Here is a 25,197-nt window from a genome sequence, read left to right as displayed (position 1 = left end):
GAACAAGCTGATCTTGGCAGAGTGTAAACAGAAAATTTTATTCTTTTTCCTGCTGCCCCTTCAAACACCTTCTCTGTGCAACATCTTTTTCTACCCTGGATACAGTCTTTAGCAAGACACAGCACTTTCTCATCGTCTATCATGTCTAAGAAAAGTCATTCTGGCAATTAAAGAGATCCATCCATGCTACAGGAACCCACCAGTCTTTCAGCCACTGCAATGCTTGTCTCTCTCTCCTTTGACTTGCAGACTGGCTTCTTCTGTCCTTCTCATTGTTCCCTCCTCTTTAACAGCTGCTCCACACAACTGCTATAAGGTTCAGTGCATGGGGAGAGAGATGCAACAAGGCAAGAAAAGGCCTTACCTGAGTGCAAAAATTGTTGTCTGGCTTTGGACCTCCTCAGCCGAGTGGAGGACCAATTTTTGGCTCTTCCCCATTATGGGGAGCACCCTTGGATTCTGAAGAGAGGGTCTGCTGGAGTCTCTGGTCCCTTGAAAAGAGCAATGCCCTTTCTCTCAGCAGCTGGACCTCCAGGTGCCCACCTCTCTGTGGACGTCACAAGATCTGTGGGTCTTTTTGGGTGGATTTCTTTTGAGATAACGTTAGGACAGCCCCCTTCAGACAGCCCACGTCTGGTGCATGAGAAACACACATCCTTGCTCTCTGTCCAATGAAGGTACAGTTAGCTAGCAACGCAGCTCCGCACAGCTCCATGGAGTTTCAGACACTGATCCCTATGCTCCCCAAACTAAGGAAGACGCTAAGTCTGGTTCACAAAATGGTTCTTTTAAAAACCACCCTCTCACGTGGCTAATAATAAGAAAGAAACACCTTATTTATTTCCCCATTGCGAGGTGTTGGTATGGAATACTCAGCACAGCTACTGACTTCCCCCAAATAACCCCAGATCCCCAGATGCTGGCCCTTCAACCTCCTTTATGTAGATGGCAAGTGGGCAATAGGCTCGGGCTAACAAGACTTCCAGGCTCACAATCTCTTGGCAAAGCCTGTCTAGCTGGTGGGTTCCAGGAGGGGAACCCCTAGGATGGGAGAGAATTTGACTCCTCTCGTTCTGTTCTAGACTTTGAAAGACAACAGGAAGGTGGTGGAAGACAAGAAAAGTCATATTTAACTTCACAGATTTACACAGAAAAGAAGCACAAAAAGGAATATTCTATTTATACCTAGGTGATGTCTTTATATCTCTTTTCTCTGGCCACCCAACGATGGTCATACTCCAGCTTTCAACTTAAAATTAGTTCCATCAATATCTACTTTATAAGAAATTTTGAAAATTTTGTTGAATTACCATCAATAAATGAAACTGTATGAAAACATGGCTCTGAATAACTTAAACTTGGTATTTTCAATGATTATAGCCTCCTTTTAAATGGTCTACGACATGCAAGTTACTCATGTAAATCATTAAAATCCTCTTTGCTAAATTATTCCAAATCTCTAAAGGAAAGTAGGTTGGTGGTGGTGTGATGTTTTTTTAAATTTAAGAGCAAATAATTGCCGAAATTTCCTTCTTTAAGATTTGGGGGGCTTTTGCTAGATTTAGTATTCACTGCCTGTTAATATGGGATATGTTCAAAGAATAGGGGGCTACCCTGGACATTTGCTAAGTGGCCACTTATCTCTACCACCTTATGATTATATCTCTGTTATTTCTTTTTAAGTGACAATATACAGGCTCAATTTAAAATAAACAAAAGCATGAGTATAAATTTAAAAAGGCGCCCCTCTCCCATCACTGTTAGGTCTGAGTACCATGTCTCAAAAGGAACTATTATGAACAGCTTAGTTCTTAAATCTTTAGCCTCTTTAATCACACACATGCACACTTGCAAGTACAGATAAACATAAGTTGGCACATATACTTACACAGTGCTTGCTTGCTTTTAAGAAAATGAGGGAACTACTCTTAAGTATAATTCTGCCTTTGGCTTTCCGGATTTTGCTTTGTTTTGTTCTTCCCCACCCTAAATAACGGACTTCCTTTAGCATGGGTATATAGGATTCACATTCCTCGTGAATGTGGCCAATGTAGCTAATATTTATTAGGTTGCTTTGTTTAATTATTCTATTCTTGCTGGTCTTTTGGGCCATTTTTAAGTTTTACAATCCTGCCAAAAATGTCAATAATAAGACTTAAAAATGTGTATCTGACATTTTCTTGTTCAGGGGTCCAATCACTCTTGCTTATATTTTGGTACTTTTAAAAAATATAAAATCTAGACATTTAGAATAGAGATCAATTCAAGAAGGATGAAAGGGGATTGTAGAGAAGGAGGTTTTTATGTTATCTTGGGTAGTGATCAGGCAAGTAAAGAAAAATGAAACTGAACTGAACCGAATCTCTCTCCCAGTGGGGATAATACATCTGCCCTTTGCTCAGACTTATCTGTAGATACTGGGCTGTAAGTACCAGATGGTCTATGATACTTTGGATTTATTTTATGATTTTCAAAGGTTAGAAAGAATCAGACATTCCGGGCTTCTCCTCTGCTGGACATGAAAGATGTTACAAATTTCCATGGTCCCAGTGAGGGCCAATGACCTTCGGTTCCTCTGAGAGTCCTAGAGGGATATCTGTCCTTGAGAGAGGGCCAGTTTGCCTTTCCAACTATGTTCATTTGGGGAAATATACTCTTTTTATGAACCCAAATAAAGTACTCAAGCAAATGAAATGAGCAAAAAGGGACCACCAGATCCATTATAAGCTGAATCTTTTGTGTATATAGATAAGATAAAATGGATTACATTATCTTCATGTGTACATTAAATGTCCATTTTTCATATAAATAGTCCTATTAGGTAAGTAATGGCACCTTAGTCCATTAAGTTTCGTGGCTAATATATCCCTCCTCCCTCTGAATCTTGTTTAAAGAAAAACATTTGGTTGGGTAATGTGCAAGATGTACCTTGGGGTAGAAATTTATAGTACTCTCTCACCAGAAATTGCTTCCAAATGCCTCATATCCATATTTGAAATTCCGCAGGCAACGATTTCCCTAAATATCAGTCATGGAGCTACATGGCATATTATTTCAATAGACGATATTGAGGACCAGGTAAAGGGAACATGGACAGAATAGAGGAAAACCAATTAGAAGCAGTGTGACTAGTGTTTTGACAAGATTACTAATTTTAACAAGATTGCTTAGTATATAGAACTTTACATAAAATTTAACAACTTAATTAATATATTTAAAACTAGACTTTATTAATATTAGAATCCTTAGAGTATTGGTTAGAACTATCATTTTTTAAAATAAATTTTATATACAGACATTACATACATGTCTTTGAATTTTCTGTTCCTCTCTCTTTATTCCCAGAAACCCCTTTTATGAGTCTGTGTCTGGCTCATCATTTAGTTATTAGTCAAAGTCACTTCCTTAGGTTAGAAAAGACAGTTCTGGGCCAACTGGCAATTTAATTTTAGATTCTACTATTGTATCAATGTTAAATGATCTAAATATGATATTGTTTCATGGTGATTTCTAGAATGGCATTGTTCTTAGGAGACACACATTCAAGTATTTAGAAGTGAAAAGATGCCCACAACTCTTAACTGGGTCAAAATAATACAGAGGTATAGAGAGATATGCAGCAAATATGACAAAAGTGTTAGCAATTGGTTAAGCAAAATGAAGGAAACACAGAGTTAAATATACCATTTTCGCAGCATTTCTGTAGATTTGATGTGTTTTCTAAATAAACAATGGAAAACAAAATCACAGTAGAGAGGCTCTCCCCACTCCGTCTATGCCATTAGTTACTCCACAATCCTCAGCAGATCATTAGTATGTTTATGGAGACTTTATCTGCTGTGCCTTCTGGATAGAATACATACAGCGTCATTCATTTAAATCATCCCTGTATCCCAAATATCTGAAATGGCAAAAAGTTGCTCAATGAATACTTTTTTGAAAATTTCAATCTGTGGCCAGTTCGTATCAACTACCCAACATGTTTTTAAGGTTTTTGTCCTTATCATAGTTGCCACATTGTCAGAAAATGCAAACCTTTTGATGTGAACATACAAAAAAACCCTCAGGAGTACGCATACATACAGAGCACTAACCAACAAACATGACAGCCTGGAGCATTGCAGAGCCCACCTTTTTTAAAAAATAAATCCACCATTTTGGACTCTCTGTGCTCTTGGTCCCATTCATTGGCATTCACTGGCTCTGACTAAATTTCCTTTAACCAGGTACATTAAAAACCAACATTTTGTATTGTTGGCAGGACCATTGGAATACTAAGGCGGTTGTGGGAAACATGGAAGCTCCTATGGCCAGGATCCTCACCTGACCCTAAACTACTTGATGATGTAACTGGCCTGCTGCTAGGCTATTGCTTCCACACTCATAGGCAATAAACTAGTACTGACTCAGTCACTGTATAAAGAGCTCTGCCCAGTGCTCTGTGTGGAGGCAGAGACGGAGGTGGATTTCGGACCTGCAGACGGCTGGATGCAGATGTGATTCTAGTGCTCAACCTATGGCCTGGAGAATAAAGCTGGGTATAAACCCATTTATCCCAAGAACATTCCATTGTCATTTCTTGGTCTCACCGAATCCATAATAAACTCACCTGGGGCTGAAACCCTCAGGCAAGTCAGCAGTGTTACCAAATATTTACATACTTTAGTAAAAGTTTCAGAAAAATGACACATAATCGCAAACATCTATGCTCAAAACAGGCATGTGTGCAAAACACATCCTCTTTGTCTCATCCGTATTTAGAAAAGTCAAGTAGCATGTGTTCTGTTTCTGCCTTTTAACAGGGAAACCGTGGCCAGTGTCCAACCTTTCTTCCTGATGTTAGCGTATTTTCTGGCTTGAATCGTCCAGTTGAATCCAATTTGTGTTTACTTTATTATTTTGGCTATTTCCAGAGTTTTAAGCAAGCATCTTTCCTTTAGACAAGGAATATTTAATTTTTGCCTAGATAATAGATGCAAAATGACAAGGCTAATATTAGATATCAAGCCAAGTTTATATAACACACAGGGTGCATACTTTCATGCTTCAAAGTGTTTTGATTTTTATTGGGCAAAACAGGCATCTGGCATATCAGAGAAAATAATTCCAGTAAATTAAAAGGATTCCTCAACCTAAAAATAATGAGCTTCATGTGTGTAGCCTATTTTTTAGTTAATTGCCCTTAATTTATTCTGCTGAAATACCTTACAGTTTTCCATGATTAAAGGGCACTGTGTTTGACTTGTCGTTGAATTAGTTTGATATTGATATAAATGAGCTATAAAGCATCTCCATGATTGCTTCCTGGATAATATGAATGTATTCTCTTTTCTTACTTGTTCAATGAAGAATGAAATATACCTGATCTTTGGGTTTTGAAGCAAATCTTCTACACTTTAAAAATGAAGGAAAGATGGAATTAATCAACAAGGAATGTATTTTCACAAAGAAATTAAAACTTCTGTTGGTAATGAAGCTTATTTATTGTGATGCAAAGTTAATAATGGTACACGTTTCCATTCTCATCATACACCTGACAGAAATAAATATCTGTCAAAAGAAAAAGAATGAATACCAACTGTAAGCCTCTGTTCAACAGAGTGGTCTAATTTATAGTGTCGTATTTACTGAGGCTACTGCTGTTTGCTACAAAAATGGGTAATACGAACAAAAATAAAAATCAATTATTGTTTGCTAATTTAAGAAAATAAATAAAAAAGAAAATACATACTTTTGTCAGGCATTTCAGGTAAAAATAACTTATCTTTATTAAAATGTTCCCCATGAACCATGTTGCAGCCTATTTGTTAGTGATTTTAAGAAGCATTCAGTTCAAGGGTCATAATCCATACGTAATAGTTTTTCCCCCTATAGAACAAGACACAAAGGAAAAATACCTAGTAGTCTCTAAATGTTAATAAGTTTTGCCTCTGAAAACACTGAGTAGGACACTCCTATTTTCTTTCATTGAGTGACTTTTCCATGTTTCTAGATAAGTCCTTTGAAAAACACTTCTAGAATTTCATACCTGACTACACAGACCAGAACCCCTTTTATTCTGTGGAGCTTTTCTCCCTTTATTTCTGCCCATGTCTTTATAACTTTTAAATGGCTTTGAAGCTTTTTGTGTTTCCTGGTTCCTTTAACTTACCTCAGTGCAGGGAATCTGAGACAGAGCTGCCCAGCAGAAATATAATGGGAGCCATGAATGTCATTTTAGATTTTCTGGGAACCAAAAAGAAGAATCAAGGAAGTACAAAGAAGAAGTTGATTGAATAATCTATTTTATTTAACCCAATTATCCCAATATGATCATTGTGCTTCATTTCTGCATACTATGTCTTTAAAATCTAATGTACATATTACACTTATAGCACAAACAACGAACTGAGTGTTTATGCCCCATGCAATTCATATGTTGAAATCCTAACCCTTAATGTGATGTGAAGGAGATAGGGCGGCATTGGAAGGTGCTCAGGTCATGAGGGTGGAGCCCTCGTGAAGGGGATTAGTGTCCTAATAAAAGTCTTCATAGAGCTCTCTCTTCTTTTTGCCCTGTGAGGACACAGCAAGAAGTCAGTAGTCTGAAATCTAGAAGTCAGCTTTCATCGTAACCTCACATCCTGGCATCCTGAGCTCAGACTTCCAGCCCCTGGGGCTGTGAGAAATAAATTTCTGTTGTTTGTAGTAGCAGCCCCACAGGACTGAGACAGCACATCTCCATGCAAACTGCCACATTTCATGACTTCAAAAGCCACGCATGGCTTGGGGCTGCCGTCTTGGGAAGCGCAATTATGATGGGCACTAGAATTGGCATCAGAAACTTTGGGGCTTGTAACTGCCGTCCGTCAACCGCTCAGAATGAGTTCACCAAGGCAGTAAGCTTATGGGCTGTAGAGTTTAAATCTTTAAAATAAAAAGATCAGGGTAGATGGTCTTAAGTGGGTATTTTAACCCTAAGACTATGATACTATTTACATAATGAACAAACTTTTGCTTTCCGGCTTCCCTGGGGTTGCTCTGAAAACTCGTTACCCATGGTTAAGTAGCTCACATTCCTGCGGTGACCCTGTGAGGAGCAGCTAGCTTGCAAATCAGAGCCTGCAACTGGGTGGGCCTGCCCTGGGGGTTTTCTTACTGGACGCTCACATCTGAAATCACTGTCTTTCATATTTATGTTTGTTTTTAAATAGCATCTTAATGAATATGGCATGCTCCCCCCAAATGCATTCACAGAAGTTTCTTACTGCATTCAGTGTCAGGTGCACTGGCTGGCACTCTCGGAATGTCTCCTTGGGGCTCATAAAGTTCATTTTTACATCTCACATTATCTTCATGTTAAGTGAGACCATCCCAAAGGTATCTTCCTAATCACAAAACATCAGTCATTTTTGCCTGGTTATATTGGATGCAGAAACTTAATTGTACTGATGTAGATCTTAACTGCTTTGCATGTTCTTAATACTCAGTTGGTCATGGCACGGCCTTCATTATTTCATTCGGTCTTCAATGAGGAAATGGAAGGTTGGGAAGATACAGTAATTTTCTCAAGATCACCCAATGATTGAATTGTGAGATTACATAGTGAAGTTAGAACTTGAAATGAGATTTTCTTTCCAATGGAACAGAGGAAGTTCTTGGACACGATGTTATTCTACCTGACTGTCCCTTCAGCTCAGTTGCTTCAGGCAGGTGGACAGGCAGACTAAAGTTAATTCTTCTAGATCAGCAGTTCTTAACACTGGCAGGGTATTAGAATCCTCTGAGAGGCTTTTTAAATATACCAACGTCCTGGTCCCACCCAAGGTAGCCAGGCCTATTAAATCAGAGTTTCTAAGGTTCGTTGGTCTTAATTAAGAAGCTGGACATGATTGCCAAAGCTCCCCAGATAGTCTCAAAGTTGAAAACGATTATTTTAGTCACAGCAAACCTACAGAATGGTATTCCCATTCCGCTCTTTAAATGTATAGGTCTGTACATATAAAAGAGACAGATGGCTAAAATTATTGTATAAATATGGATGTGTGCCAAATAGACTATCTTTGCATTAAAATTTTTAAAGTATAGGGATTGTGTGTGTGTGCACTTAAACTTCAGTTTATTTTTCTTAAGCATTTTTCTGTCTGTATAGACATAACCAACCAACTTTAGGTAACTGTTGATACGTCTGTGCTTAATTCTTTTCCAATCCTTCTGTCCCCTTTCCTAAGTGAGTTCTCAGCACTCACTTTCCACCCTTAATTAGGAATTGCATTTGCCTATGAGTAACTGAAAACCTGACTAATAAATATTTTTACTTAAATCTGTTCTTTTTTTTTCCACAAACAGGAAACCTGTGGGTAGGAACCCAGATTCCTTTTGTCTTTTCACTTGGTCTTACAGGTCCCAAGGTGGCCACTCTCCACTCTGGAATTTTGTCCATGTTCTTGACTGAAGGACTATTTAAGGTATAGTCCCTTGGGAAGCAATGCTTCCTCTCATCTGATTGGTCAGATCTCTGTTCCAGAGACACTAGTTGAAGAGGATTCTGGGCAATGCAGCTTTTATAAGCTGGGCAACCTGTACCACTTCCCCTAAAAACAACCACAGCAAAATTGGATATGAGAGAAAATTGGATATGAAGGATGCAACAAAGTGTATGCCTTCCCCTCCTTCTGGTATCACTTTTAAATTTCTGTATTCTAGTATTTAACACAATTTATTGTCTATATATTGCCTCTTGTCCCCATAGGGTCAGTATCTATTTTTCTCACCAATGTCTACACACCACCTACCATACTGTTTGGTACTTAGAAGAAACTTAACAAATGTCTGTTCACTGAAAGTTGATTGACTGAGATTGCGGGGGTGAGAAGAAGTGGCTAAAACAAGAGGAGCACAATTTTTTCCTTATTTAATTTAGATGTACTCTATTCCATTTAGTTTACTGACTTTTTAAAATAAAAATGTTTTTATGTGTTTTAGTATTTCAGTGCTACCAGGTTTTAAAGAGTGTTTTATTGTGCTTGCTTTCAATAAAGTTTTGGAACAAATTACCAACCCCTGAATTGTAAGGAAGACAACAATCCTTTATAGAACAGATTAAGAAAAGGTTTGTTTTCAGAATTCACATGCAATTCAGAGCATTGCATTGAGACTTCCATGAGACAGCACAGCATTTAATGAAATATTTTGAACATATACATTATGATATTATCACAGAAATGAAATTTACATAAACCAAAAATATTAATCTGTCATATTGACACTAACTTTAGAAATATTGACTTGAACTTCTCTAGAAACTACTAAATATTACATCAAGGTACATAATTTCAGTTACAAAAATCTGAACTTCACAAAATCCTTTTCATACACCTCCAGCATCTTTGAGTCTAGCTGTCTGAGACCTGCCCCTTCCCGTTATGTCCTACAGTTTCCCTCGGGATTCCCTCAGCTCTAATCTCTTTCTTGACCCTTTTTTCCCAGATTGCAGGTCATCAGCTAATGCCTTAGAAATTGGCATAGATGGTGCATATGCCGACTCAGCAAAGACAAGGATAAAAGGTGGTCTTGGAAGAAAAATAAGGTAAAGCATTACACTCCTGCTTCTTTGAAAAATGAATTTTAGCTTACTTTGCAAAGAGTATTGAGGAAATCATGGTACCACATTGTGTCTTTTAGCAGAGATTTTAGAAAGGTCCCTTTTCCTTCGATCAATTATTAAACACAGACCTTCATCTGAGAGGCAGCCGATTCTTGCTGGCCATGCTTTAAAATCCTCAATTTTTCCTTTTACCAAATGACCTTGGGTAAAGAAAATATCCCCTCTGAGCCTCAGCTGCATTCTTGTAAGACGCGGTGCTAAAAATTTGGGAGTCCAGCTGTGGGGATGGACAAATAAGATATAGACGAGATGGCCTTTGCTTATTGGAAAACGAACACTCTCATAATGAGGTCATGTTTAAAACCCTCCAAAGGCTTCCCATTGCTCTCAGAGTAAAATCCAACTCTTCAGTGATCTCTCTCCATGTTCTGAACGTGCCTTGCACCGCTATTCGCATACCCCATGAGACAGGGAGCACTTGTATTCTTTCTGTCTCACCAGCCTTATTGTTACCACGGTGCACTCTGTCCAGATGGCTTTGTCCACAAGTTATCCTATGGCTAATTCTCATCACTCAAGTGAAGTGGCTTCCTTATCCAAGTCCCTGCCAAGATCCTCTCTAACCAAACACTCAGCATCGCACACTGTGAGAGTCCTGTGTTTGTTAGAGGTTGTATACACCACTTCCTCTGCCTAACGTGAAAGATCCATGAGGGCAGTACTGTCTACCTGGAAGAGCACCTGGTAAATGTAAGTACTAAAGAAAAAATACTCTGAATTCAGAACGTCCAGGTAAGACCCCATGCCTCGGTAAGCACTCCACAGTTGAAACAGCATTTTCTCTACCATTCTGCACTGCGTAAGGAAGGAGGCAGATTGATCCTTTGCTTCTGAATTCATTTTTTTGATGCATGTGCCCTGTTTTGCCCACAACCCATTTTTTTTTCTTTCATTTGCCCATCACCCCACCCAGCATATTCACTTTCTTAATGTCCTCACATAAAAACCCCTAGAGGCCCAGCATACTCCTGAGTAAAAATGGATTCTTCTCAAGCTAGGAATGGGGCTGGTGGTGGAAAGATGTTCGGCCAAGCAGCACCGTGCATGTGAACATGGTTGTTCTCAGAACATGCACCTCGGTTCCACACCTGCTCCCATCCTGCCGTCTCACACCCTGTCTGACCATCAGTTCTGCGTTCTGCCCATCCTTTTTGGCCCTGCGATGTCTCTCCTCTTCCTTTTCCATAATCTCTTAAACAAGACTTTTAGTCACAATGGGGTGCTTTGAGGTCTGTTAGCCGGGTTCTCAACATTTTGCCCAACACTCCCTGTGGCTTTGACAAAAAACCTGGCGGCTAAAGCGATATCCTCTCTGAGATACACTGCATGCCCTTTGTCAACATGTTAATGTTTCCATCTGATTACACTCAGGAATGCTTTCTGAAAGAAAGAATGCTTAGGGGAAGACTAATAGTGGCTAAGATACCAGAGTATTACGAGACGCCTCCTGATAATCACTGACACTGATAATAACTGTTAAAATATGATAATGATAAAGCAAATGCTTTCTATGTGCCAGGCACTGTCTTAGGCACTTTACATGTATTAACTTACTTGATCCTCATATTTGCCTTATATGGTTGATTCTGTATTATCCTTATTTTACAAATGAAAAAAAACAGAGGCACAGATGGTTAAATGACTAGCCCAGGATTACAAAGCCCTACCAATGGCTGTCCAAGTCTCTGCTCCAAGAAATATGGTTTCCAAAGCAGAGAGGTCAGAGGAAACGCACTCCTGCTCAATGGGCGGAAACTGTATCTGTGAGCACTGGTGTCTTCCCTACAGAGAAGGAGGTGGGGGAAGCCTGGGCATAGAATCTGATGGAGAGATTCCAGATTATTTTGTTCTCAATTTATGGTTAAAATGAGAAGCCCATGTTTACCACCGCTTAGCACATGCCAGACCCCGCTAAGCACTTTCAAAACCTAATCAGATTTTAACCCTCCAAGTCACTAAGGCAAGTATTGTATGTGTATATTAAAAATGATTCTCCAACAGCTTAAAATCCTTATGTCATAATCTGGTGAACGGCGGAACTGGACTTCCACTTCAGTGGCAAAGAACGTCTAATGGCTGTCCTATAGCTCTCCCTCCGTGCTTAGTTCTGAGTTTATCTGGAGGAGGTAAGGTAAGGCATCTGTCACCTTCTTGGCTTACCACTCCCTCCCAAACTTAAGCCCAGACATCCTCTCACCTCTTCCCTTGGGTTACTGGCATAAATTGCATATGATTATATTTCTCCCCTGTTAAAAAAAATTGAACTGAAAACTATTTAAAAGAAAGAAATTAATAAAAGCATTCTATCAAAGCAGGAGTTTTCCATTTCAAAATAACCTAATGGTAACAAACATCTCATGGAGGTAGAGATGTTAACTTGTCGAGACCAAATTTTACTCAAGATTTTAAAACATTACAGTGTCTTGGCATATTTATAACAAATCTTGCCCAGAAAAGAAATTTTAGAAATACCATTTTGCTTCAGAGTTCCAGTATTAGTAATCTATTAAATATAAATTAATCTAAGGTATATTGCTATTTGGTGAGGATAATATTGAGGGTCTCTTGGGACTTGATAATGGGGGAATCTAGTAACCACAATGTTGCCCATGTGATTATATATTAATGATACCAAAAGAAAAAAAATAAAAAGCATACTGCAAATTTCCAAACCTATCCAATCTACATAATATATGTATTATATTGAGGGTCTCTTGATTTACCTGGACTCAGGTGTATTGGTTTTATATGTTATTCTTTTCTGAGGTTCCTCATATACTCTCACCAGCCATACCTCTGAAATAATTGAGAAGAAACAGTGGGCAACCTTTAAGTAGTAACTTATCTTTTAAAAGAAGACATAACCCTTATAGCTGGTGGCTCCTTTGAGATATGTCAAAATGGCTACTTGAAAAATGCCTGCTTTCTGCCAAGTGGGCATCTGTTGTCACTGGGCTTGAAGCTGCAGGTGCCGGACCATGCTTTGCAAATCAGAGGCACACAGTAAATGTTTGCTTTTGCTCAGCTGTTTATTTGTACAAGAAATACTCCTAGAAAATTGAGTTTCAAGCTCCAACATTTGACAGTATTCTAGATATCTGCTGCTACAAAATAAACCACTCCAAACGTCAGTACTTGAAAACAATAATTTATTATTATCCCTCATGGTTCTGTGGATTGATCAGGCTCAGCTAGGCAGTTCCCACAGTGATTCTCCCTTGTAGTTGCCGTTACATAGTGACCAGGACAGCAGTCATCTTAAAGAGCCACCTCTCTCAATTGGGAAGGATGTCTCAGATGGCTTACAGTTTGTCTGGAGTTGCTGGTTATTGGGCAGGAGCTTAACTGAAACTGCTGGTCTTTCATGGGGCTCGGACTTCTCCCAGCAAAGCATTTTAGATCTCCAAGGCAATGACCTCAAGATTGTCAGTTCCAAGGGATTCTAGCAGATTTGAAGGCTTAGTAGGTCCTGTTCTCAAAAGTCCCAGAATGCTATTTCTGTTACATTTCATCAGTCTGTCAGGTCACTATGGATAGTACACCTTCAAGAGGATGGGAACCTCTACCTCTTAACAGGAGGAGCAGCAAAGAACTTGTAGCCATCCCTCACCTCTACGCTGTGCTTCTGCATACCAGCAGCGTCACACCACCGCCCCGTGGGCCTATGGAAGTTACGGCACTATGGCCCTTGAGCTGAGATGAAGCCATCTAATCCTTCTCAGCAAATGATTTTAGGAATTTTATATTGGTGAAGGAAAATGAGATGAAGATGCTTTAGAATATCATGTTTGAGATGGAGGCACAAAAGCTTGTAATCTTTTTTAAACTTATTAAAAAAAAACAAGTTTCGTTTTAGAATCGATTTCGATTTATAGAAAAGTTGCAAAGATAGAACAAAGAGTCCCCATATAGCCCATTTTTGTCTCCTTTCCATACTGTCTGGTTTGCAAGTTGTCACTATGTGCAGCCCACACTTAAGGCGTGGACAATTAAGCTTCATCTTTTTAAGGGAAAGTAAATTATTAGAATTCTCTGCACAGAAAGTTTGCCTATTCTACCCAGTTTGTTTATGCAGTCACTTACTATATCAGTGTATCCTGTGGATTTGATTTTATAGTTTACATTGTGTCCAGTACTACTTTGTTCTGTTGCTTCAATCTACCAGCTTTGGCCAGTGGGAGCTTTTGAAAGTGGCCCCCATGTCCCTTTAACATAGTCCCATAATGTGAGTTTTTTTAATTACTGTTTTTGTTTTTTGCTTTTTGAGCACTTCCTTACTCTCTTGCCCTGTAAGACTCCTTAGGCTCATTTTGAGTATTTCTTGTTGAGTCTTAGAATCAGCCATTTTCCCAAGAAGCCACAGTTCCTCTTACTGGAGAATATAATTAGAACCCAAATCCAGGCACAAGATGAGCTCAATGCTGCGAGTGTACTGCTGATTCTGATATATGTATATATACAATCATTTATAAAAATTTCCAGACCTATTTACCTGTATGTATATTAACCTAAACAAGAGTTCATGCTAATGACTCCAACTCTTATCTATTACCACATGGGTCATTCTAGCCTTCTCCTTTCCTGTCTGTAATTTCCCACTCTGACAATGAGAGACCAGGTTCCCTCCTCTGCCACATGTTTACTTAATCGTTCAGTTCCTGGACTGTGGTTTCAGAATTATTAGCTGCCATCCCCATGGGAAACACCTTTATGAACCATGGTGATCATATTTGACTCCTTTTGCACTTAGTCTTATAGACCCTCAATTCCAAAGTCACTTAGATCAGTACCTTTTCTCTTCAGTGAGTTTGTTTTCTATATTTGTAATACACTTAGATTATTTTGTCACAGTCTGCATTCCATCCGGAGATCCCTTGGCCTCTTAGATACTTTATTTTCACTTTGCATACATTAAATTCACTCTTTGTGCTGTAAAGTCCTAAAGGTTTGACACACGCATAGTGTCATGTATCTACCATTATAGCATCATACAGAATAGTTTCACCTTTGTAAAAAAAAATAATAATAATAATAAAACTGTTCTTCATCTATTCCATCACCCCTCCTTCCAATTTCTGGCAAGAACTGATCAGTCTATCATCTCTCTAGTTTTGTGCTTTCAGGAATATTATATGAATTGAATCATACAGTGTATGTAGATTGTAAAGATTAGTTGGCTTGTGAATTTTGAAGGTAAAAATTAAGGAAACAAGGGAAATGGAGAGCTGGTGTATTCTTAAAACCACATGCAATAAAAAGGGTGACAGAAATAAATTTTTAAGGAAAACCAGGCATTTAACTTTCCACTGAAGTATGATAAACATGTAGAAAGGTGCCAAATTGTAAGACTAAAGGCTATGGTATTGGAGAAAGGAGAGACAGATCAATAGAACAAATTAGAAAGTCCAGAAATAGACACACATTATGGTCAATTGATTTTTGAATTAAAGGGAGATAGGATAGTCTTTTAAACAAATTATGCTAGAATATAAAAAAGACAAAGAGTTGTGATCCATGTCTTGCACCCTATACAAAAATAAACTTAAAGTGGATCACAGATTAAAAACCTAAAACCATAGCACTTCTAGAAAAAAAAAACATAGGAGAAAATCTCTGTAACCCTGGGTTAGGCAAAGATTCTTAGATATGACATCAAAGCACAATTCCTAAAATTATAAAGCATTGACAATTGGACTTCACCAAAATTGAGAACTTTAGCTCTTCCACAAAGTTAGGAGAATGATAAGGCAGGCCACGGATATGAGAAAATATTTGCAAAACTCATACCTGATAAAGAACTTTTATGCAGGATATATAAAGAACTCTCAAAACTCAACAGTAAGGAAACAAAACACTCAATTAGAAAATGGGCAAAATACTTAACGGACATTTCATTAAAAAATATGGAAGAATGGCAAAGGAGCACATAAAATTTGCTCATTATCATTAGTGATGAGCGAAATGCAAATTAAATCCACAATGAGATACTAACACCACACCCAATATAATGGAAAAAGAGAAAAAGTAAAACAAAGAAAAATCAGCCTGGCCCTTCCAAGAGGCAGAGCACCTGGAACACTGATTCTTGCTGGTGACACTACAAAGTGGTACAGACACACCCACTTTGGAAACAGGCGGTTTCTTAAAATGGTAAACATACAGTTAGCATTTGATCCAGCATTTCCCCTCCTGCTTATTTATTGAAGAGATATGAAAATGTATGCTCACATCAAAACATATAGAAATGTTTGTGGTGATTTTATTCATAATCTCCATAAACTGGAAACTGTCCCTCAACTGGAGAATGCATAGAAAGCTGTGATACCTTCATACAATGGAATAATGTTCAAATACGTAAAAAAAAAAAAGCAAGTGATTGATACATGCAACAACATGTGTTAATACCAAATGCAGTATGCAGGGTGAAGGAAGCTAGGCTCAAAGGCCACATCCGTATGATGCCATTTATATGCACATTTGTAAAGGAAAAATGACAGTGGGGAAACCAGATGAGTGGTGGCCTGGGCTGACCTGATTAGTGGAGGGAAGATTTGGCTACAGAAGAGGAACATGAAGGGATATGTTTTGGGTGATAAACATTTTTCGGATCATGGCTGTGGTGGTGGATATGTGATTCTATGCATCTGTCAAAACCCATAGAACTGGTGCCCCACAGGGTGAATTTTACTTTATATACATAAGAAAAAACAGCCAACAATCAGGCTGTGACAGAAGCTAACCAGTAGACTGACATATGACTCCGGTTCCCTGTTCCCAAGTTCCAAGTGCTTTAATATCTTTCAAGACTTCACCAATGGGGCCCGTGGGGGTTGGGGTGAGTTTGTAGGGGGAGAGCCAGCATTGAGGCTGCCAGTCTTAAAAGGGTCCTAGGCCACATATTTTGCAAATCAACCCAAATCCACTCTGGCTGTGGACTCCTCCATTTTTGTTTGCTTGTTTGCCTAAAGGGCAGAAATCTTCACTTTGCGCCCTCCATATTTGTTAAATTCCCATCTTTACCAGGTCAAGACTCGTTCGTAGAGGGTCCTGACTGCCGCTGGATACCAAATGGTGACTCTGAAAGTGTCTTGAGAAAAATGCACTTCTTTGCCCCACTCCTTTGTCTTATCACTGGCTCCGGACAGAATTTTGTCAGGTAGAGGCGCATAAACATCTGGACATTCTGAGACTCAGTATGCCTGAAATAAAAACTCATGGACGTGTCCCTGTGGAAGTAGGTCCCCACCTTCTGGTCGGATACCCTCTCAGCATCATTTGACAGATGGATAGAAGATAATCACAACAATTAGCATACATCACAGTCTACAGCTTCCCTGTATTCCTGGTAAACCCTGGAAATACGTGCAGGGGAAGAGAGGAGACAGACCTTCTCACTTACGAAAGAGCTGTGTAAATAGATGTTATGAGATAGACTTTTCTGGGATTAATATTTTACAGTGGAAATTCAAATCAGTTATGAAAAGAATTTTAAACACCTCAACTCCACCACCTTCATTCTCTAGATTTTTAAGAAATCCTAAAAGCAGCTTCTGAGCCATTCCATTTCATGCTAGTGCTCACCAGCCTGGCCTGTTTCCCTGTGCGTAAGAGCCTCCTGGTCTCCTGTCTTAAGAAAGGCAATATGTCACAGACACTGTCTACACGTACAATGTAAAATTGTGTTCAGGGTTTGCCATGGCTGAGAACCACAGGGGTGGGCTAAAAGCAGGGACACAGACCATGCAAAATTTCCCTTTTAAGTGAGGGTGCAAGTGCCAGGGAGCGCAGAGAGGCATCCGGCACCTCCTAATTGTGCCCAGTCCCACTGGCGATGCCACCTCACTATCCCTGAATGAACAATGATGACTTACACTTTCTGTATTTTTTCTCCCGCCAATGTTGCAGATTCATTTCGACAGAAACATGGCAGGGTGATAGTGTCCAAAAGGCAATTTGACAGTGACCCACAGACTTGCTCTGAAGCTTGTTGTCCGCTAACATGATTTAGGGGAAAGAGCAAAAATAAGGTGATTTGTAGGTGAGAGAACCCAAATAGTAAATTAGTATCTTTGCAGAGGGATGTAGTAAGGAAGCTACTGGAAAAGAAGGCAAGACTGTGGTCTCTGGACCTGCTCTTTTGCTTAGTAGCCTAGTAACTTGGCACCGCCATTACCATACAGGATAATGATGATGGTTTTGACTAGCTCACAGGTTATTTGGGAAAAAAAAGCTAAGATGAAGACAAAATGAACATTCAGGCAGCCAAACCTCTATTTCTCTTCCTAATAGCGACCTGTCTTTTTCTTGGGGAAATTTGTTACTCCTTTTTTGCAGAGGATGCTGGTATATGCAGGTACCTGCCCACCCCAAAGGCAACCAAGAAAGATTTTAAAGTGTCCTCAAACTCCATCCTTCCTGTTCTTCAAAATCAGCATAAGGAGAACTGTTGAGACTTCTGCCCTGGTATGAGAAATTTTTTTGCAAAAAAACACTTTTACCAGACCAAGAACAGCTGTGACTGCACTCACACAACCTCCTGGGCTTTCACAGGTCTTTATCTGTATCAATATTTGTATTTTTATCATCTATATCTATGTCTACCTACATATCAACATATACTGTATCCATATCAAATATACCTATAATACCTGCTACATAAATACCTGTGTTTGTCTATATCTACAACTATGTATATATACACATATACAGCTATGTATACATATATACACATACCTCTATCAAGTTCTTATTCAAAAAAAGTTCCCAAAACAGCTAGATGGATTTATCGAAAAAATGGTCCTACATGAAATTTAGACAATATGCCATGCACAAAAGTCACTGGGTATAGGTATGTGGGGAGAGACACATAAAAATAGAAATTGCTGTTATTTACCTTTAGGGCACATGACATTTTCCTCCACAATAAATTAGAGGATTTTAAAAAAATCTTTCTTGATCCCAGAAAGAACTGTCACATTGTATGTATGCAGTATCGTTCATCTCTGGATTATAAGACAATCTATAGATAGGTACCACTCACCTCTAGTATCTCACTGAGGAATGGAAAGGAGATGAAGAGCTGACTCTATCAGGTAACTGATTGCAATGCCTAGTATTTGACCTGTATACACTATACCATCTCTTTAATCATCATCCTGAATCTATATGGTAGATACTATAATCCCCATTTTACAGAGAAGAAAGTTGAGATTCAAAGAGATTTAATAACCTATTCTACATAATGCCTCAAGGTCCAATGCTAGAAGCTAACTGTCCATCTCAGGACAGAGAAAAGTCATCAGGTGTCTTCCGCAAATCACGGAGTGGTCATTCTGTGCATATAATGACTTCTTGACTTGAGGAAAATGCCTTCTTATGTTACCACACAGGTTTAATAACTGAGAATGTATGATCTTTGGTCAAATCATCTTAGATTTAATTTTGGCTCAATCACTTATTAGTTGTGTGATTTCATCTTATTAAACTTTTCTTCAGCTTCAGTTTCCTCATGTATAAAATGGCATAGCAATAAAATTTACCTTAGTTTTGTAAAGATTAAATGAGATAGTAAATAGTGCTTATAACTCTGCCTACTATATGTCAGTACTAAATTCTCAATAAAGATCAGGCAATAATAACATCATAACAAAAGCATCATAAAACTAATATTATATGTGTGGTCAAGCAATCACTGACTTTATACATGACCCCAAATTTGATTTGATTGTTGACAAAAAAGGAATATAGTACTTGGCTTATTTTCTTTTAGAATGCTAATTATGGCTCAGATTCAGGACTTAAAGACAGGTGTGCATCTAATTAAGTTTGATACTTGGCAATCTTTCCTTCTTTAAAAGGAAATGCAAACATAGAATAAGAAAATTACAACAAATATTTATAAATTCATTCTTTATTTGATAACTACTTTTGTTAAAATACTTTGCAAAAGACAGTAAACAAAAAAAAAGGGAAAAAAAAGATTTTAGCAGAGGAAAAAATGATTAAGGATTTGAGTATATAGACAGATTAACTTGAAGGGCTTACTACATCTATCTGTTGTTTTCTTTCTTTTCTTTTCTTTTGCCCTCAAATCCATAAAGTATATTTATTTGCTTTCTCATTTCATAATGTAATTGATGCAGGGTGAGAAGGTAGGACCTCAGAAGATCATGCAAATTTTGAGAGATTTGGGTTTGAGAGTTCAAGAGTTATGACAATGTTGTAAATAAGTAGCTGATAAATCACAGTCCTGAGGTTGTTCATTATATTTGTTCACAAATCCTCATTTTACCCTTGTTTACAAAACCCAATATGATCTGGGGCAGCCCTGTTCTCTAATCATATCTTCTACTACTAGTCATTCCCTGAATTTGTCAGGATCAGTAGGTTGTGCTGCTTTAAAAACAACTGTACCATCTTAACAAGAAAAATTTATTTCTTGTCCATATAGTTTCTTTCTGAGATAGGTGACTCCCAGATATCCATTTTCCATTTGATGAATGACCCATCTCAGCACAAGACCTTTCGAATTCACTCCTACAGGAAAAGAGAGAGACTGGAGAACCACAAATGGCTTTTCACTACTCCACTGAGGAAGAACACACTCCATTGTTATTTGCATTCATTGGATAGAAAAGTCTGATTTCTCTGACTGCCAGGGAACCAAGCCATGTAGTCTCTCTGTGTGTCCAGAACAAAAGGAGAAAGGGATGTTGGTGGGTATCACACCTGCTCTTCCTCTATGCACAGGCACATTGACCTTCTCTCTAATTCTGGAACACTCCAAACATTTCTATCAGGACATTTGCACTAGCTCTTCTGTAGTGCAAATTAATAAATAGAGCATTCCATGCACAGAGAACAATTTAGAACAAACACCCCAATCCAGGAAGAATGCTCCTACCTATGTTCCTCACAAAGGTGATCCCTGCTTGTCACTGCTGTCAAATGCCACAGCTCTACTTTAATTTAAGTAGAGCATTTACCACTATCTAGTGTTTTCTTGATTTTTAGGTTTGTTTCTTACTTCCTCTACCCCATGGAATACAAACTTTCTTGGATCAAGAATTTATTTTATCTTCTTTATCAGTTGGAATGATAACGCCTAGCACAGTCCTCGTACATAATGGGCTGTCAATAAATACACATTGGGATAAATAAATATTCTAATAATTTAAATAAGTTACCAATCAAATCAAATCAAATAAAAAACTGATGATCAAAATTTACTTCACCAAACAATAGAATCTAATCTCCAATTCAACACTGGAATCTCTTACATACTATTTAGGCCAGGGAACATCCTGACTCTACTCAAATATGCCTGTGGGACAGGAAACTCACCACATCACATCAAGGGACACATGACCTCATTTACTGAGTGGGAGCGCGGTTCTAAGAACATCCCATATCAACTAGGCTTCAATAAAAAAGGAAATCTCATTATAATATTTATCTTTATAACTGTTATGAATATTATTGTTATTATCACTTTGCAAATTAAGAATGAATGATTCAGAGAAGTTTAGTAATCTGCTTGAGGTCACACAGTAAGTTATAATTTATTTTAATTATATTTTAATCTCAAAATTAAGCTTTTAACTGCAATGATCTAATATTTTCAGAAGGTAATCTACTCAGTGTTTGGAGATCTCTAGTTATTAGATATTTCTTCCTTTAAGTCAAATAATGCCTTCCTCTAACTTTCCATTGTTAGTATTTTTTCTTGCTGATTAGGGCCACTCACATTGTTCCCTCCTCCCCTGGAAGACGTGACAAAATTTAAAGACAATTCGACAATATGCCATTATTTCCAGACTATTCTCTATTATGGTTGCCATCTTTTGGATGTAGAGGAGCTTGACAACATCCCTTTCCAAGCGTGGTGCCAGGCTGCGAGTGGATTTTGTCGATATCCCCAGACCAGCACCTGTGTCGTGGCTCCTTCATTATCACTGACTTGTACACCAGGTTCCCATTTTGCAGGCTGTTTGTTACTTTAGCTTGTGTAGCAAATGGATCTTACTAACAAGTTCTATTGAGCTGAGCTTCATACAAAATACTAAAGATCATTAAGACCAACCAGTTTTTGTGTAATGTATCCTTTTGAGTTTAAATGAGCCCACATATTTATCCCTATTAAATGCAGAGAAAGAAAAAAGAGAGAACAGAGCTTTGTCTGGCTTGACTATTGGGAAGGTCTCAGCCACATACTACAAATCCCAAAGACTATTTCCCAGTCTATTCCATTGTGAGCAAATGAAAGACAGGGAGAGATATCCTGCTCTGAAGAGAGCCTATCCTGCTCTGAAGTCCACTGAATTTACACGGCAGTGAAGACCCAGAGGAGAGAGTGAGGGCATTGTTACGACCTATGTCAACCACATGTGTGCATGCACACACATGCACACATGCAAACACTCAGGGTCTGTTTTCCTATTGCCGATATTCAGGGGCAGGGCTGACAGGGCACACGGACCATGTACTGAACTCAACTGTGTGCAGGGCTGAACTGGGAGACCCTAGGAAGGATCATCTGCCTGGATTTTTAAATGGGACGTACACCTTTATTGACAGAGCTCACAATGGCTTCCAGAAATGGCAAATCTAAACCTTAGATGAACACCTCATTAAAATATGGAGACGACACCCACAACTGAAACAGCTTTTATTCCACATAACATCTTTTAAAACTTAAATTTGACATTCAAGGGCCTGCTGTGTCATGAAAATGAGGACACTAAGAAACCAGAGGGACTGAGAATAGGATATTTGGAAATAGAAAGTATGAGTTTTTGCATTAAAACATCAGTAGAGGCAAGCCCACATTCTTACATAGTGTATAGTTATATAAATATATATATATACAGGGTATAACTTAACAGTGTATATATAAAAGCAGGAGAATAGTTTATTTAATACTAGAGAGAAACGTCGAGGGAAAGTGAGACAGGGAGAGATAAAGGACAGATCCAGGAGATGCTGCATCTAAAGTGTCCGGGGGAGGGGTGTTCAAATAGGTTTGCACAGTGTACAGCTGGGAGAAAGCATGGCAAGAACTCATATTATAAAGTAGGAAAATTAAATGGTGCATGACGAGCTTGCCATTGAGCTGTGCTCAATAAATAATAATGTTTGTAATTTGGATTTTTATCATCAGTGAAGGAACACATTTAATATATAAAGCATTATTAAAAATCGATAAGGAAATTATAGACACCCAAATATTTTAAAGGTGTTAGAATCAAGGAACTGGTAGCTCAAAAAAGAAGAAATATTAGACTCTTGATATGGTGAAAAAACTAATCTTACTAGGAATAAGAAATAAGTATATAAAATAATGACGTCCCTGATTTGGTAGGAGAGAGAGAGGCATTAAAACTTTTGTCTCTATTTCCTGGTGTTGGTGAATGTAAAGAAATAAGTACTTACATCTACTTGTAAAGTAGGTCAAAATTGATACAATACTTCTTAAAGGCATATTGGCATTTTTCAGCTCAAAGACCACAAGTATGTGTATACCCTTTGAGTCTGCGATTCCACTTCCAGAAATCTATCCAAAGGGGACAATTATGGATGGGAAAGAATTTTCCTCGAAGATGTGTCTTATAATTTTATTAGGAGTCATTACCAACAACAATAGAAAACAACTTAAATATACAACAATCGAGTTTGGTTCAGTAAGAAAGCCATACTCCAGAATACTCCACCAAATCATTGCAGCGATGCCCTATGATTTATTTTTTCCTCTTTGCTTCCTGTATTTTCTAAATTTTCTATAATATCCTTATGTAGTGAGAAAGGAAAATATTTTAATTTTTAAAAATAAATGTTATTAGAGTAAGTAGCAGATTTTTTTGGTTGCAAAGGGCACACATAATGTCTTCTTTACTTATTCAAAAAGATTATTTAGTATTTGCCTTATTGAAAGACGGAGGAGTGGACTTAAAAGTTTACCTTGCCAAATATCTTACTGAAAGAGGATTGGTTGGATTCAGAGTCTGCAGCAAGATTGCCTGAGCCCGTTTCTCTTTCTCTGCTTTCTTCTATGTGGGTTTTACTTTCTGGCAGAGCATGAGGTGCACGCGAACCGAGAGCTCCCAACTAACCAAAAGGTGGACTTGCGGGCAAGTGCTTTCATGTCAACCCGGCTTAAAATAAAACCTCCCAAACCTTATCCCCAGCCCCTGCTTTCATTTTTTCCATGGTGTCCATCACTGTTGGTATTCGAAATCCTTGGGTAATACCTTCCTCTCTGTCTCCTTTCAGTAGATACCGCGTGGTGTCAAGTTTTGTTGTGTGCTTGTTTTCGCTACTAAATCTCTAGCACCCGAAACTGCTTTGTACACAGCAAGTGCTCAAGAAATACCTGTTTAATAAATGAATGAATGAATAAGAGGCTGAAACCCAGAAGGAAAGGAAATGATAATATTAGAGGGACTTTCCTCAGAGTTTCCTAACAGAAACAGCTGAGTCCCAGTGGTGGCTTGCTCAAACTCGACTGACAATTATTAGTAGTAATAAGGTAAGCGGGAGGCCAAGGTGAGTAGAGAAAGTAGTCTTTCTGCTTTAGAATCCCTGGGGAGACTGATAAAAATTAAAATACCTGATTCCTACCACCAGCCAGTTATGGACTTAAAATCTGAGAGTGGGGCCTAGGAATGTGCATTTTGTCACACTCCCCAGTGGCCCTTGGTAGAGAAAGTGTGTGAACTGCTAGAGAAAGCGTCATAGTCCTACAGGCTGACTTTGGAAACAGGTACAGCTTGAAATGGTTTGTGAACTTACGTGTAACTTCAGCAGGAAAGAAAAGTTGACAGTCTGCTCATCAGGGTTCAGATCTTGGTGAAAACCAGCCCTTCCCTCGCTGTGCTTAAAATCCTTCCCTGTTATTCCAATGCAGGAAGGGCAGTATTGATTGAGATGGTGAAAGGGTAGGAACATTTAATAGGTTTATGGAAATTCAAACAGGTTTGTAGTTCCTCCTGAGTACTACTTGGGTTAATCAAAGTGTTTACCTTGACAATGGAAGATTAAATGCAACACCAATTAAGGAATTTTCTAATTATTCGTCTTTGTTCAGGATACCAGTGGCAGGTGAGTTTTTTCCTCTGACAAGATCAATTGTGTTCCAAACAAAGCTGAGTGGTTGGTAACTCTGGGGAATCTACCATGGCTTTTCCTTTGGCATTTCTAAGTATCCTGACTTTCTCCCACCTCACTTCCTTTTTAAAAAACATATGATTACAAATCTTATGGAAATCAAACCACTCAAATAGTCAGGATAGCTCAAGGGATAGGGTAGACGCACCAGACTGATCACAGGACTCCTGACAGCATCCCCTTTTTGAACTTGTTTTCCTAGAGGAGAACTTGAGAGCTGCATGTTTAATATGGGAAGATTCTGGAGATGTCTCAGTCAGCCGGTTTTTTGCCATAGCACATGGGGAAAAAATAACTGTAGGAAACTGGAAAATAGCATCTATCGCCACTGTTCCCAACGTGTGTATGTGTGTGTGATGCACTTGGTGTGAGTATGTCATTAGGTGCAA

Source organism: Manis pentadactyla, chromosome 5 (genome assembly GCF_030020395.1).
Source record: "Manis pentadactyla isolate mManPen7 chromosome 5, mManPen7.hap1, whole genome shotgun sequence".
Classification (NCBI taxonomy): Eukaryota; Metazoa; Chordata; class Mammalia; order Pholidota; family Manidae; genus Manis; species Manis pentadactyla.
The sequence above is the reverse complement of the archived record's forward strand: the minus strand, read 5'-3'. Positions refer to the sequence as shown.